We start from the raw sequence: 14799 nt of genomic DNA, 5'->3' as shown, positions 1-14799 counted from the left end.
TAACGTTTTCGACTTTTGGCCATCTTTTTGCGATTTGACCCCACTGTGCGCCGGTAGCAAGGAGGCAATTTTTGGTAAGTTTTGTTTGGGTCTACAGGACCCACAGTAACGCGATACCTCTTTTTCTAACACAAATATAATTTTATTTCATATTCATTGCGCTCAGCCACACCGTTTCTTTCAGACGACAGCTAAAATGGATGAGAGGGAAGATCCACATGTGTAACTATACATTGGTAAATGAAATGGCTAGAGGAGAACGAGGTGAAGACGGCTTAGACAGAGACACTAAATTGTGCACTGAACACAGTGAAGAAAGTGGGAATGACAGTGATACAAATCAGAATAATAGTAAAAATATTTTTTGGTGCACAGAATGGATGAAGAATATTCCTAATCGTCGTATAAGGGCTTCATATAATATTTTTATCTCATCTTTTAGGTGTGAGGGGAACTGCGAAGGATAAAAAGACAGAAATGGAGATGTGGCGGTTGTTTTTCACTGACGAAATACTGGATGAAGTAGTGACGTGTATTGACCTATGCATCATGTCTGATAATTTTAGAGACAGTTGAAATTGAAGCCTTTATTGGTGTGATGTATTTTGGTGGGCCGGTTGGTGACCGAGTGGTTCTAGGCGCTTCAGTCTGGAACCGCCCGACCGCTACTGTCGCAGGTTCGAATCTTGCCTTGGGCATGGATGTGTGTGATGTCCTTAGTTTAGTTAGGTTTAAGTAGTTCTTAGGGAACTAATGACCTCACATGTTAAGTCCCATAGTGCTCAGAGCCATTTCAACCATTTTTTTTATTTTGGTCTAAGGTACAAGGCTGCTTAGGGTAAATTTACAGGAATACTTGGACAGAGGAGGCACAGGATTATAAATATTCTGTTCTGCAACAACTCTACAGGAGGTTCAGGTTGCTGTCTAAGACTTGATAATAAGTCAACTATGTCCGACAGAGGAATATGCGATAAATTGACTCCTGTACGAAATATCTTTGACCTGTTCATAAATAACTGCATGGTGCTGTGCTCTCTTGATGAATATGTGACTGTATATGAAACGCTTGTAAAATGTGGGAGGGCTATGAGTCCTTCGAAACATGGAATATATGTAATGAATGTTTCCAGTCCTGCTGGCGCAAGAACAGCTTACACCTCAAATTCGGGAGTTTAATGAAGAGAGCAACCAAATGGAGACCTCAAAAGCTGACACCATGAAAAGGTTGTGTAATCATATTTTCAAACATAAAGAAATGTAACTACGGATAATTGGTTTACAAGGTATGAATGAACTTGCCTTGTGAGTTCTGAAAGACCATCAACCAAGTAGTAGAACAAACAATACATATACTGTATGTGAATGGTACATGTTTTATTAGATTCACCAGACCAACAATAACAAAATAAATGGAAATCGTGCTTTACTTTAACCTGGTACAGTATTACGATGGCTTGATATTAAGGAAATTGCTAAATTTCAGGCAAAATCTTTTATTAGCCGCAAATCCGCAAATAAACATTTGTGGACCAATGTTTATATGAACTTTTTCTTTAGTTTTACTTGTAGAATAACATATTAAAATATTTGCATGTTTTCGTGAATCACCCTAAACCAAAGTCAAGCCTTTTTATATTCCGAAGCATTGAAAAAAATAGAGAAATGTACCAAACTGGGTGTAAGAGATCGATGATAGCACACGTGATACGCCCCTACCTGCTGTGCGCACACACACGCACTCACACGCCTGGCCAGGGGTCGAGATGAGAAACGTCTCGCAGCTGCCACGCCTCGCCAGCAACTGTACCAGCAACAGGTGGTCGGCGGCAGGCAACTCTGTCGTCACGTGACCCGTTCTCCGAATACTGCCGGAAAATACGGAACGCGCGAAGCGTTACCTTCGCTTCGTAGAGCTCTCTTCCGGAAAATGAACCGACTCGACAAGTCCTACGGCAGAACGTTGTATTGCGAGCGAGTCGTTCTTTCCTCGGCCTTCCTCAGAAACGACACGACTTACGGTATTGCACACAACAGGTACAAAAACAAGTAGTCTCCGCCCTCTTAGCATTCTGAAATTCATTCTACAGTGCACCTTGTAACGCGACATCCTCCTCTAGCATTACTTTTCCTCAACAGTAGTCGTCGATACCAGTATTATTTTTCTAATTTAGCTCAGGACAATGGTATCTCGGCTGCTTTTCTGAAAACTTTCATATAATTTTATGCACAGTACACTATGTGATTAAAAGTATCAATACACTTGGCTGAAAATGACTTACAAGTTCGTGGCGCCCTCCGTCGTAATGCTGGAACTGATTATGGTGTAGGTCCTCCCTTAGCCTTGATGACATCTTCCACGTCCAATCAGGTGCTGGGGAATGGCAGCTCATTCTTCTCCATTCCGCCACACACCGTCAGGTGGCTTGCGGAGTATGGATGTAGATGTAGATGTAGAGTGCTGCACTGAGATGAGGTATCGATGTCCGTCGGTCAGGCCCGGCATTCGCCATACCCACACCCTGCCATCGGATCGTGATTAGTCACTCCACGCAACGGTTTTCCACTCTTCAGTCGTCCATTATTTACCCTCCTTACACTAAGCGAAGCGTCGTTTGGCATTTACCACCGTGATTTGTAGCTTAAGAGCAGCCACTCGATCATGAATTCCAAGTTTTGTCACCTCCCCCCTAACGGTCATAGTACAGGGTGTTTCAAAATGAACATACCGGTTTTAAAGCGTTGTAGCATTTATTACATTCAATTTACAATTGTAAATAATACACCAAATGATAGAGCAACTAAAACAGTTTTGTTTGTATACCTTTGCACAATGGGAAGAGTATGTAATGACAAAGAGTGACTGAAAACCGTGTTGAACGAGGGCGAGTCTTTCAAGCTTAGAAATATCCCAGCGGAAAGTTTATGGGCCTTTCTTTTTCGGTGAATCAACTGTAACTGATGTTTCTTATCTTGATTTGCTACAGCTATGGTCCATGCCTCAATGGGAAGAAGCTGAACAACATATCTCTATTTCGGAGCAAGATGTTGCGCCGCCACATTGGCGTAACTCAGTACGCGACTGGTTAAACGACGTTTGTATCCGACAGGTGGATTGGGCGCAAGGGGCTGTTGACACAGCGTTTTAGGCATGATCTCCACGTCCACACACGATCTGACGCGATCACGTGTATTTGCCTCCGATACCAGCTGATCTATCCAACCTTGGAAACAGTGTTATTGCAACAGTTACTCCTGACACATTGATCAAGGTTTTAGAACAACTCGCCTATCGACTCGATGTGTGATCGGTGTTCACACAATAATTGTAAGAAAAACTGTTTGTTTTCTCTTTCATTTGCTGTATTATATATAATTGTAAGGTGAATGTAATATGTGCTATAAAGCCTTAAAACCCATATATTCATTTTGAAACACCCTGTACTTCCAGTGGATCCTGATGCAGTTTAGAGTTTTTGTGTGATGGTCTCGATAGATGTCTGCCTATTACACAAAACGACCCGCTTCAACTGTCGGTGGTCTCTGTCAGTCAACAGACGAGGTCGGCCTGTGCGCCTTTGTGCTGTACGTGTCTCTTCACGTTTCCACTTCACTATCACATCGGAAACAGTGGACCTAGGGATGTTTGGTAGTGTGGAAATCTCGCGCACAGACGTATGACACAAGTGACACCCAATCACCTGACCACGTTAGAAGTCCGCGAGTTCCGCGGAGCGCCCCATTCTGCTCTCTCGCGATGTCTAACCACTACTGGGGTCGCTCATATGGAGTTCCTGGCGGTAGGTGGCAGCACAAGGCATTAGCTTTAATTTATTTCAGAAGTGTAACTTAGTAACGTTTCATTAAGTTTTGTTAAGCCACTGTGTGGAAGAAAACATTTATAGTGCGTGTTCAGACAGGAGAATGATATTTTAAGGAACTTAAGTTGAAATATAGTTTTTATACAGCCCTCGTGTGAATACATTTGTATTTACGAAAGTGAAATTTAGTGCCATGTTAGCCTTTATTATACTTACACACGACAGAGAACCCTGAGGAAGCAAACGATAGGAGACTTATTGGGGGGGTTGTTTTTGGGGAAGGAGACCAGACAGCGAGGTCATCGGTCTCATCGGATTAGGGAAGGAAGTCGGCCGTGCCCTTTCAGAGGAACCATCCCGGCATTTGCCTGGAGTGATTTAGGGAAATCACGGAAAACCTAAATCAGGATGGCCGGACGCGGGATTGAACCGTCGTCCTCCCGAATGCGAGTCCAGTGTCTAACCACTGCACCACCTCGCTCGGTAGGAGACTTATTAATGCCGTTTTTCGACTCGTACAACACCTCCACCTAAGCGAACGGATGACAAAATTACATCTACGTTGAAGACAACATTTGACTTTTCAGGCTATGCAAGGTAAGTGCAAAGGAGCAGTGACCACCCGTGCAGCCGACGTCGAGCAACGGACACTGAGAAAGAGACATCATACTGTCAATTACAATACTACGTTCTTTATTTATGTTTTATAGAAAGAAATGACATATATACACACATACATGATGTTTAACCTTTACTAAAGTAGAAGGAAGTTCATGGTTGAACTCGTGAGAGGAAATTTGCTACGTTATTATATAATACACATTATGAGAGAGATAATCTCTGTGAGATACATTTTCCATTTGTATAGACGGTATCCACAAGAAGTGGAGATATTGAGGAAGTACTGAGCAGATATGTGATTTACTCATGCAAGGATTTGTTACGGGATAATACGCTTAGTCATATGAACATTCAGAACACAAACTGAGAATCTGTCATGATGCTACACTACACAGACTTGATGTAAGGACACTTACATTTACCCATGATTTGGTAAATTGTTAGCACCTCCTTTCACACACCCCTTGAAGGAATGCAAACGTTATAATGTATTATGTTCTCTTTTTATGTAGTAGTTATAGGATTTCGTAGTTTAGTTTGTTATGTGACAGTAAATTTTCAGATATGAATAAAAAGACGTGAAGAAAATTAAGTCTTTTGAAAAGGGATTATTGATGGCATTGAAAACTTGGTCAACCACTAGCCAGATATGGAATCAAAAGAAAGAAATGAACAATAAATGAAAGAAAGCCCGTGCTTTAAATATTAAGTCTGATATTCCTTGGTACGGCTAAACATGAGTAAAGAAACTTGAAAGGACCATAAACCCCAATAAAAGAAAGCCAATGGGACTTAGTATAATTTTTAGTGTAAATATTTCACATGCATATTCTTGTGAATTTATATGTATTTGTATATGTGTTAAAACTTTGCATATTGTCAACATACACTCCTGGAAATTGAAATAAGAACACCGTGAATTCATTGTCCCAGGAAGGGGAAACTTTATTGACACATTCCTGGGGTCAGATACATCACATGATCGCACTGACAGAACCACAGGCACATAGACACAGGCAACAGAGCATGCACAATGTCGGCACTAGTACAGTGTATATCCACCTTTCGCAGCAATGCAGGCTGCTGTTCTCCCATGGAGACGATCGTAGAGATGCTGGATGTAGTCCTGTGGAACGGCTTGCCATGCCATTTCCACCTGGCGCCTCAGTTGGACCAGCGTTCGTGCTGGACGTGCAGACCGCGTGAGACGACGCTTCATCCAGTCCCAAACATGCTCAATGGGGGACAGATCCGGAGATCTTGCTGGCCAGGGTAGTTGACTTACACCTTCTAGAGCACGTTGGGTGGCACGGGATACATGCGGACGTGCGTTGTCCTGTTGGAACAGCAAGTTCCCTTGCCGGTCTAGGAATGGTAGAACGATGGGTTCGATGACGGTTTGGATGTACCGTGCACTATTCAGTGTCCCCTCGACGATCACCAGTGGTGTACGGCCAGTGTAGGAGATCGCTCCCCACACCATGATGCCGGGTGTTGGCCCTGTGTGCCTCCGTCGTATGCAGTCCTGATTGTGGCGCTCACCTGCACGGCGCCAAACACGCATACGACCATCATTGGCACCAAGGCAGAAGCGACTCTCATCGCTGAAGACGACACGTCTCCATTCGTCCCTCCATTCACGCCTGTCGCGACACCACTGGAGGCGGGCTGCACGATGTTGGGGCGTGAGCGGAAGACGGCCTAACGGTGTGCGGGACCGTAGCCCAGCTTCATGGAGACGGTTGCGAATGGTCCTCGCCGATACCCCAGGAGCAACAGTGTCCCTAATTTGCTGGGAAGTGGCGGTGCGGTCCCCTACGGCACTGCGTAGGATCCTACGGTCTCGGCGTGCATCCGTGCGTCGCTGCGGTCCGGTCCCAGGTCGACGGGCACGTGCACCTTCCGCCGACCACTGGCGACAACATCGATGTACTGTGGAGACCTCACGCCCCACGTGTAGAGCAATTCGGCGGTACGTCCACCCGGCCTCCCGCATGCCCACTATACGCCCTCGCTCAAAGTCCGTCAACTGCACATACGGTTCACGTCCACGCTGTCGCGGCATGCTACCAGTGTTAAAGACTGCGATGGAGCTCCGTATGCCACGGCAAACTGGCTGACACTGACGGCGGCGGTGCACAAATGCTGCGCAGCTAGCGCCATTCGACGGCCAACACCGCGGTTCCTGGTGTGTCCGCTGTGCCGTGCGTGTGATCATTGCTTGTACAGCACTCTCGCAGTGTCCGGAGCAAGTATGATGGGTCTGACACACCGGTGTCAATGTGTTCTTTTTTCCATTTCCAGGAGTGTATTTTGAAATGTGACCACGAAATGTAAGCTTTCATAATTAACGATGTAAAAATGCTGGGACACAGTGAACTTTGTTAAAATGTAAATATGGCAAAAAGTGTTGCAAACTGTGTTAAACTGTGTACGTTATAAACGACGAAATTTGTGTTATTTGTGAAACTTATGTTGCATAAACCAAATAACTGTTTGTAAACCGATATAAACTGCAATTTACTTCGACGATAATGAGGATTTTCACACTGCAAATGAACGTTTGTTGGCGAGTGTAAACAAAGTGATGAAACACCTACCTCTGCGAACTTCGACGCCGCTGGTCCTGGCCGGCCTTCAGATGCTTTGGAGACAACAAACTCAGCACCTGTCGTAGGCGATGTGGAGCCTAAAACTACATCGACCACATATGCCCCGGGAACAATAGTCATGAAAACGCACAAGGACATGGAGTGTTGTGTCGTAACAGAAGACATGGGCATTGCTTCAGATCACGCACACGCTCAATCTTATGGTGTCACCGGACTTAGCATGCCATTCATGCTGGAATTACAACTTGTAATGAACACTACGTGAAAGTGAATACTGTGCAAGACTGTCATAACACAGCGATTTTTAAACTGCCGCACGCGAAATTCAGTGATGCTATTGCGCAAGCGCAAAGACTACGTGCTGCCAGAGATGCATTGGGAAACCAACGCTGGAAGCGCACAAAATTAACTGCGCTGGCGAGCACATGCGTCTAGGGGACGCCAAGGAATTGGCTTTGCTGATTGGCCACGTCGTGCCATGACGTCGTCTCCCACACCATCCAATCCAGATCGCTGATACTTTCTGAAACACGCTGTTCTTAAAGAACCCATTCGTCTGTCCGCTGTCGATACATCGTGTGGGTAACTCGATATAGTACTTCACTATTGTTTGCTAGCCTGCCACGCGTGACAGTCGAGGGGGCGATGTAGTGGGACTTTGAATTTCGCCGCGCTACACTCGTTCCCTCAGATATAAATTATACCGTCGCAGCGGTATGAGCGCTCCACGGCAGAGAAAATATATAAGAAAATGAAGGTACTAAAATTGTAACTCTCTTTGTTTTCTATCCGTCTTTTGTCTCTTGATAGCGGAAGCTTAACTTATTTATTAGCTAGTCTTGGTCGGATTAAGACGAAAAAACTCATTGATGTGCAGACGTATTGTGGAAATTTGTATGAAATTCGGAGGATGGAAGCAGCAACGTAAAATAAATTGCATTCAATACCAAGATGGCTTTGATTTGTATAAATTAGTGATTCCTGGACGATTGCAAGATTTCGGAGCAGCTACTACTTTTCACGCAGAAATGAAGTAGGAGATTTTTGAAGACCTGGACGCCGCACGAAAGAAGACATGTTAACATGGTAAAGGATGAACTCTTATCTACGCCATTTCTCCCTGTTAATCACATTTTGTTATTCTCTGTTCTCTTTCAAATCATTTTTGTAGTGGAAATTGGTTTGACTTTTGCTCAGAAACGCCACAAGGACCACCCCAACAATAGCTTTTCCGAATCACGAAGTCCGATAACTTTTCTGTAATACGAAGTCCGATTTGCATTTCATTCTTTCCCATTTTCACGGTCCTTAACGATTTTAAAACCCCTTTTTTATTCAACATTTCTTCCCACATTTTCAATCTTTTCTTTTCTTCTCTTCTCTTTTTCTTTTTTATTAACCGCTACAGTGGCTACCCACCGAATCCGATGTAGCCTTCTGCTGCATTCTTGGACAGGACAGTGGAAATTTTTTCTTAAAATACATTTCCATGGTTGACTTTCAAAGGTAGTTAACCTTGGGTGGAGCAAGCTCCGATTTAAAACTACGGTTGTTAACTGCAGAGGCACAATCCTAGATGTTTAGGGGTTTGGGTTGGCATTTCCTCCTAACCCACTAAAGTATGGTTTTCCCGCCAATACTCGGATTTATTAGTTACCTAACGTGTTGCACTTTGGCATAGTATCAGAATCCGCATAACCGTTGTTTTTCTTTCCATTTCAGTACCGACTTTACCTCTAAAAGTATAACTTGGTAACGCTCAAAGGGGCGAAATTAACTATTTTCTAAATTACGAAATGAAGTTTATTTCTAAGTAAAACAATAGCCAACACATGAAAATGATTCTCTTCAAGAAAGTAGTGGACGAGGACGCCCGTGTGCTTGGTGACAGGCGTTAGTCCTGCTCTCAGGTAAACAATAACTTTGTGTAATAAAGTGTTTTTCTGTCAAGACAATGATTTTAAGGTCGGTACTACGGAGGTTTTTAACAGTGTTAGGTAATGGTAGTATTGGGTACTGGGTGGGGGAAGGTCGTCGAAAACATTAGAGGGGCACTGACGCATCACTGCAGTGAGCAGTTCAGGTGTATGTACGCTCTGCAGAAGTAGGGCCGAGATGCACAGACACTTGCGCGGGACAGAGCGGCATGGCAAACTGGCAACAAACCAGCGTGCAGAATCACGAGAGAGCCAGATCACAGAAGAAAAGTGCTGATCCGCAGAACGTTCAACAGTGACGGTTACAGTTCTTAGAGAGAAATTACAGGATGCGCCCCGAGGGGAGGTATCAGGGGGTTTATACAGCAGAGAGTATTAATGGAAGATTTAACTCTCTCTTAATCGTATTGGTGCAGGGCTTTGAGTCTCGATTTCCCCTAAAATAAAATAAATAACAGAAAATTCAATAGAAGTAAGGGTCAGGAGTGGATACCTCTTGCGACTGCAGTATGTTAACTGTAAGTCGGCTGACTTAAGAATGAAAGACACCGAAGTGGAAGAAGCGAGTCCGACCCGCTCGTGGACTGCAATGGTCTGCAGAGCTGTGTCCTCGGGCAGAAATTCGTGGCAGATCGAACTCTTGCCGTCAAAAAAGTTGTTCGAGACCATCCTAATGTCATATTTTGTGTTTGGCATCCAACTGTTTCTTGAGACGTGAGGAAGAGGATGAACAAAATGTCATTGACTGTCACCTGATGCTTCGATTGTATTGGTAGCACCAAGTTTCACCTCGTATAAAGATGAGGGTATAACCAATAGTGTGTGACCGTGATGCTTTGAGCGATTCGGTAAACATCTACTGACAGTTTAGGACTAATGTCAGAAGTGTTATTGTCTAATAGTGATTACTCTGAAGGACAGTCAAAGTATTTGGATGGCAACTCTTTTTTCCATTATATTCTGACACAATTCACTGAACTTTTCAGATACACCTTGTACATGCAACTGAAATCATCTTATGTACATATATGTTTAAGGAAAATCCTAACTGCAGCAATTGTGTACACTTATCACAAGGAAGGGAACACTACAAAATAGGGTAAGGCACAACACTAATAAAGAAGACGACAGTGGCTCCCTTATAAATTACAGTCAGCTGTGTGGCATTGGCTGCAACCAAAAGAAAATCACTACTGGTGGACGCCTTCCAAATTCTGCTGGACCGATGACCGTAGCAGTCTGGTTCCTTTAATCCCACAAACCAATCAAATTCTGCCAGTTCAACACCCCATGGGCCAACATAAACCTAACACACTGTAAAGTATCTCCTGGTAGTTGTAGAGAGCAAAACATAATTCAAAGAATGAGTGATACCATCAGTATAGACGAATCCTCCTCTCTTGTCATTAAAAAAAGCAAAACTGTGTATGATGCTCAAAAAATAAGACACTTTCAGAATAAGGCAAAACTACTTGGAACATTATTAAAAAAAGAAAGAAACCAATACAGTACCCCAACTGTAATTTTGCACACTCTCACCGTGGAAGACCACATTGTGGTTAGTATTTAATTGGTTATATGTAACACTTTAGCACAATGAATGATTCTAAAAATCATGTGTTTTAGAAAGATCTTTATTGTAGTGTATTTCTTTAAATTTGTTACAATTTTATGTGAGGTCACACACACTGTGGTGTCAATGGCTGACAGAAACAAATTGAGTGGTCACCATGGTAGTGGTACTGCAAGCTCTTGATGATGATGACGCTCCCATAGATATACACTATGTGATCAAAGGTATTCGGACAATGGTTGAAAATGACTTATAAGTTCTTGGCGCCCTGCATTGGTAATGCTGCAATTCAATACGGTGTTGGCCCACCCTCACCGGTGCGATGTGTGGCTTGTGAGCAGCCACTCGACCATGAAATCCAAGTTTTCTCAAGTCCCACCTAACTGTCATAGTACTTGCAGTGGAGCCTGAAGCAGGTTGGAATTCCTGTGTGATGGTCTGGATAGATATCTACCTATTACACATTATGACCATCTTCAACTGTCGGCAGTGTCTATCAGTCAACATACGAGGTCGGCCTGCATGCTTTCGTGCTGTACGTGTCCCTTCACGTTTCCACATTGGAAAAAGTGGATCTAGGGATGTTTAGAAGTGTGGAAATCTCGCATACATCCAATCACCTGATCACGTTTGAAGTCTGTGAGTTCCCCGCCGTACCCCTTTCTGCTCTCTCATAATGTCTGATGACTACTGAGGATGCTGATATGGAGTACATTGCAGTAGGTGGCAGCACAATGCACCTAATATGAAAAACGTATGTTTTCGGGGGTTTCTGGATACTTTTGATCACGTAGTGTATTCTTATCATTCTCTGAGGCGTCTGACACTGTATATGATAAGATACTGCTAAACACGTCAGGAGGACTAGCAGTCAAGGCAGTTGTGAGCAGGCAGCTCCTGTCTTGCCTGGCAAACAGGGTACTGAAGAGGCAGATGGTTCACATGCCAGCTGATGATAGTTGTTGAACGAAGATCATATAAACATAGGTGCTTTTCACTCACCACAAGTCACATCAGAGAAAGAAAATGAAACAATAACAATGAATAATAAAAGCTTGTTCCCAAGAAATAAGTGGGATTCTTAGCCACATATGTAATAGCTCTCTGAAGCAGGGTATTTTCCCAGATAGGCTGTAGTATCCATTGTTAAACCACTGCATAAAAAAGGGGATACGTCTGATGTCAACAACTACCGCCCAATCTCTCTTCTGACTGCCTTATCCAAAATTCTTGAAAAAATAATGTATTGTAGAGTAGCTTCACACCTGTGTAAAAATAAAGTTTTAACAAAATGTCAGTTTGGTTTCCAGAACGGTGTTTCAACGGAAAATGCTATATATACTTTCACTAATGAAATATTAAATGTTCAGAGTAACCGGAAGTCACCCGTTGGGATTTTTTGTGATCTATCAAAGGCTTCTGATTGTGTAAATCATGGAATACTTCTAGACAAGCTCAAGTACTGTGGTATGAATGGGACAGTGCTCAAATGGTTTAAATCATACCTCACTGGAAGAGTGCAGGAAGTTGAAGTAAGCAGTTCACATAATATGCAAAAAAACGTGATTTCTCAAACGGGAACAATCAAGAATGTGGTGCCACAAGGTTCGGTCTTGTGTCCTCTGCTGGTCTTAACATATATTAATGACTTGCCATTCTATATTCACGAAGAAGCAAAGCTGGTACATTTTGCTGAAGATACAAGTATAGCTATCACACCCAACAGACAAGAATTGACTGGTGAAATTGTAAACGATATTTTTCAGAAAATCATGAAGTGGTTCTCTGCAAATGGACTCTCATTAAACTTTGACGAAATAAAGTATGTACATTTTCACACAGTAAATGGAAAGACACCATTAATAAATGTAGACTTCGGTCAGAAATCGGTAGCTAAGGTAAAATATTCAAAATTTATAGGTGTATGCATTGATGAAGGGGTTGAAGTGGAAAAAACACACTGAGGATCTGATGAAACATTTGAGTTCAGCTACTTATGCTATTAGGCTCATTGCAAAGTTTGGCGATATACATCTGAGTAGATTAGCTTACCGTGCCTATTTTCATTCTCTGCTTTCGTACAGCATCATATTCTGGGGTAACTCATAATTGGGTACAAAAGTGTTCATTGAACAAAAGTGGGTAATCAGAATAATTCCTGGAGCTCATCCAAGATCATCCTGCAGATACTTATTTAAAGAGCTAGAGATCTTCACCATAACCTCACAATATATATATATATTCACTTATGAAATTTGTTATTAACAGTCCAAACAAATTCAAAAGTAATAGCAGTGTACATGGCTACAACACTAGGAAAAAGGATGATCTTCATTACTCACGGTTAAATCTAACTTTGGCTCGGAAGGGGGTAAATTATGCTGCCACAAAAGTCTTTGGTCACTTACCTAATAGCATCAAAAATCTGACAGATAGACATATAGCATTTAAAAGGAAATTAAAAGAATTTCTTAATGGCAACTCCTTCTACTCATTAGATGAATTTTTGGATGGAGTAAGTGGGTAATTTCCCCAACCCCCTCAAAAAAATTTAAGATATTAAGTGTCATGTAATATTTTGTGTAATGTAATATCTTGTATAGACACCTTTTATTAACCTGACACGTTCAACATCATTACAAAGTGTCGTATTCATGATCTATGGAACAAGTAATATTCTAATCTAATCTAATCTGTGTACTACTGGGCACAATGTAATAAATAAACACTGGCCATAAAGAAAAAAAACGGTGTGCACTTCAAAATAAAGACTGAATACAATTCTGTTGCATTGAACATAGGTACTAAATCGATAGATGGTGTAGCAACCATAAGATTTTTAATGAACAACATTGATTGACAGTTAACATGGAACGATCAGGCACAGGTTCTGGGGAAAGCAAAGGTTATTTGCATACTTTGCTCTTAGGGTTCTATCATTTGCTCTATCATCTGTCTTGTGGTGACAGTCTAGTCTTATGTTCACTCTGTTCTTAGCTATGTGATTCTTCTCTGGAGACTGAAGGTACAAAATGTGGATATAATTTTCAAATTGCAGAAAATTCCCAAATTTAATAACTTTTATTTAGCGTATGGGTAATACAGACATATCATGAAATTACATATACATATGTACATATTGACACACAAGAAACTTAAGTTTGTCTTTACAACTGAATATCCAGTCCTTCAATCCAGCGCACTGCATCTGGAGTTGCTAACAGTAAGTCCTCTTTGGCGCCATGATAGGCTCGAATCCTGCATTCACTGATAATGTGGTGAACAGTCTGGTATGGAGCCCCGCAGTCACAAGCTGGATCAGGCAGCTTCTTCCACTTAAAGAGAGCATCCCTGCATCGCCCATGGCTGGTACGGATTCTGAGTAGACCAGGTCTTGCGTGGTAAGTCGAATCCACTTGGAAGTTTAGCACCTGAGAAGATGTTATGCAGGTGCACATCTGTCACTGCTTCCCACCGACCTTTCCATTCTTCAAGAGGTTTGAAATTCTTAGCAACCATGTCAGCAGCATCGCACAAAGTTGGATGACGTGATTTCAGTCTCTTGCGATTTAAAAGTGGCAGGTCGCTATGCACGGGTAGGTTAGAATTCCTGGAGATCTTGTGGAATTCTCTCATAAGGGCAGTACATCTGCGTAGATCAGGAGGCATTATACCGGTTAACAGTGGAAGCCAATAAACTGGAGTAGATCTGATTGTGCCAGATATTATGCGCATTGTCGTATTCAGCTGGGTATCAACAAGCCTTGTATGATGACTGTTCATCCAAACAGGTGCACAATACTCAGCACTTGAGTACACCAAGCCCAGAGCTGAAGTTCGCAGGGTGGTTGCTGAAGATCCCCAGGTAGTTCCGCATAGCTTATGGAGGATGTTGTTTCGAGTCCTCAGCTTTTGAGCTAAGTTAAGAAGGTGTTGTTTGAAGCATAGTGTACGATCCAGGATGACACCAAGATATTTTGGGTTCCAGTTGTGACGAAGAATTCTGCCTCTGAAACTTACCTCCAGTTTTACGTTTGCCAACTGGTTATTTAGATGGAAGCAACACACTTCTGTTTTACTCACACTGGGTTGGAGTCTCCAGATTTTGAAGTAATTGTCTAATGCAGACAGGTCATTGGCTAAAATCTCTTCTGTTGTCTTCATTTCCTGGTGTTTAATAACTAGCAGTAGTAGTCATTCTCACTGTAAAACATGTTTAAAAAACTGCACATCCT

General features: G+C 42.5%; 1 protein-coding gene across 3 annotated transcripts in view; it reads right to left on the bottom strand.

Annotated features, from left to right (window-relative positions):
• LOC126212916 (ankyrin repeat and protein kinase domain-containing protein 1-like) overlaps window positions 1-14799 on the bottom strand; it is a 146801-nt gene that overhangs the window by 60316 nt on the left and 71686 nt on the right. The window contains exon 1 of one of the 3 annotated variants that reach the window (XM_049940426.1): window positions 1720-1855. The exons of the other annotated variants lie outside the window; for them this stretch is intronic. The gene's annotated coding sequence lies outside the window, so the exon portion shown is untranslated. Of the gene's footprint in view, window positions 1-1719; window positions 1856-14799 lie in introns of those variants that run through there. 3 annotated transcript variants of the gene reach the window in all.

This window comes from Schistocerca nitens, chromosome 11, assembly GCF_023898315.1.
Source record: "Schistocerca nitens isolate TAMUIC-IGC-003100 chromosome 11, iqSchNite1.1, whole genome shotgun sequence".
NCBI lineage: Eukaryota > Metazoa > Arthropoda > Insecta > Orthoptera > Acrididae > Schistocerca > Schistocerca nitens.
The sequence above is the reverse complement of the archived record's forward strand: the minus strand, read 5'-3'. Positions and strand labels throughout refer to the sequence as shown.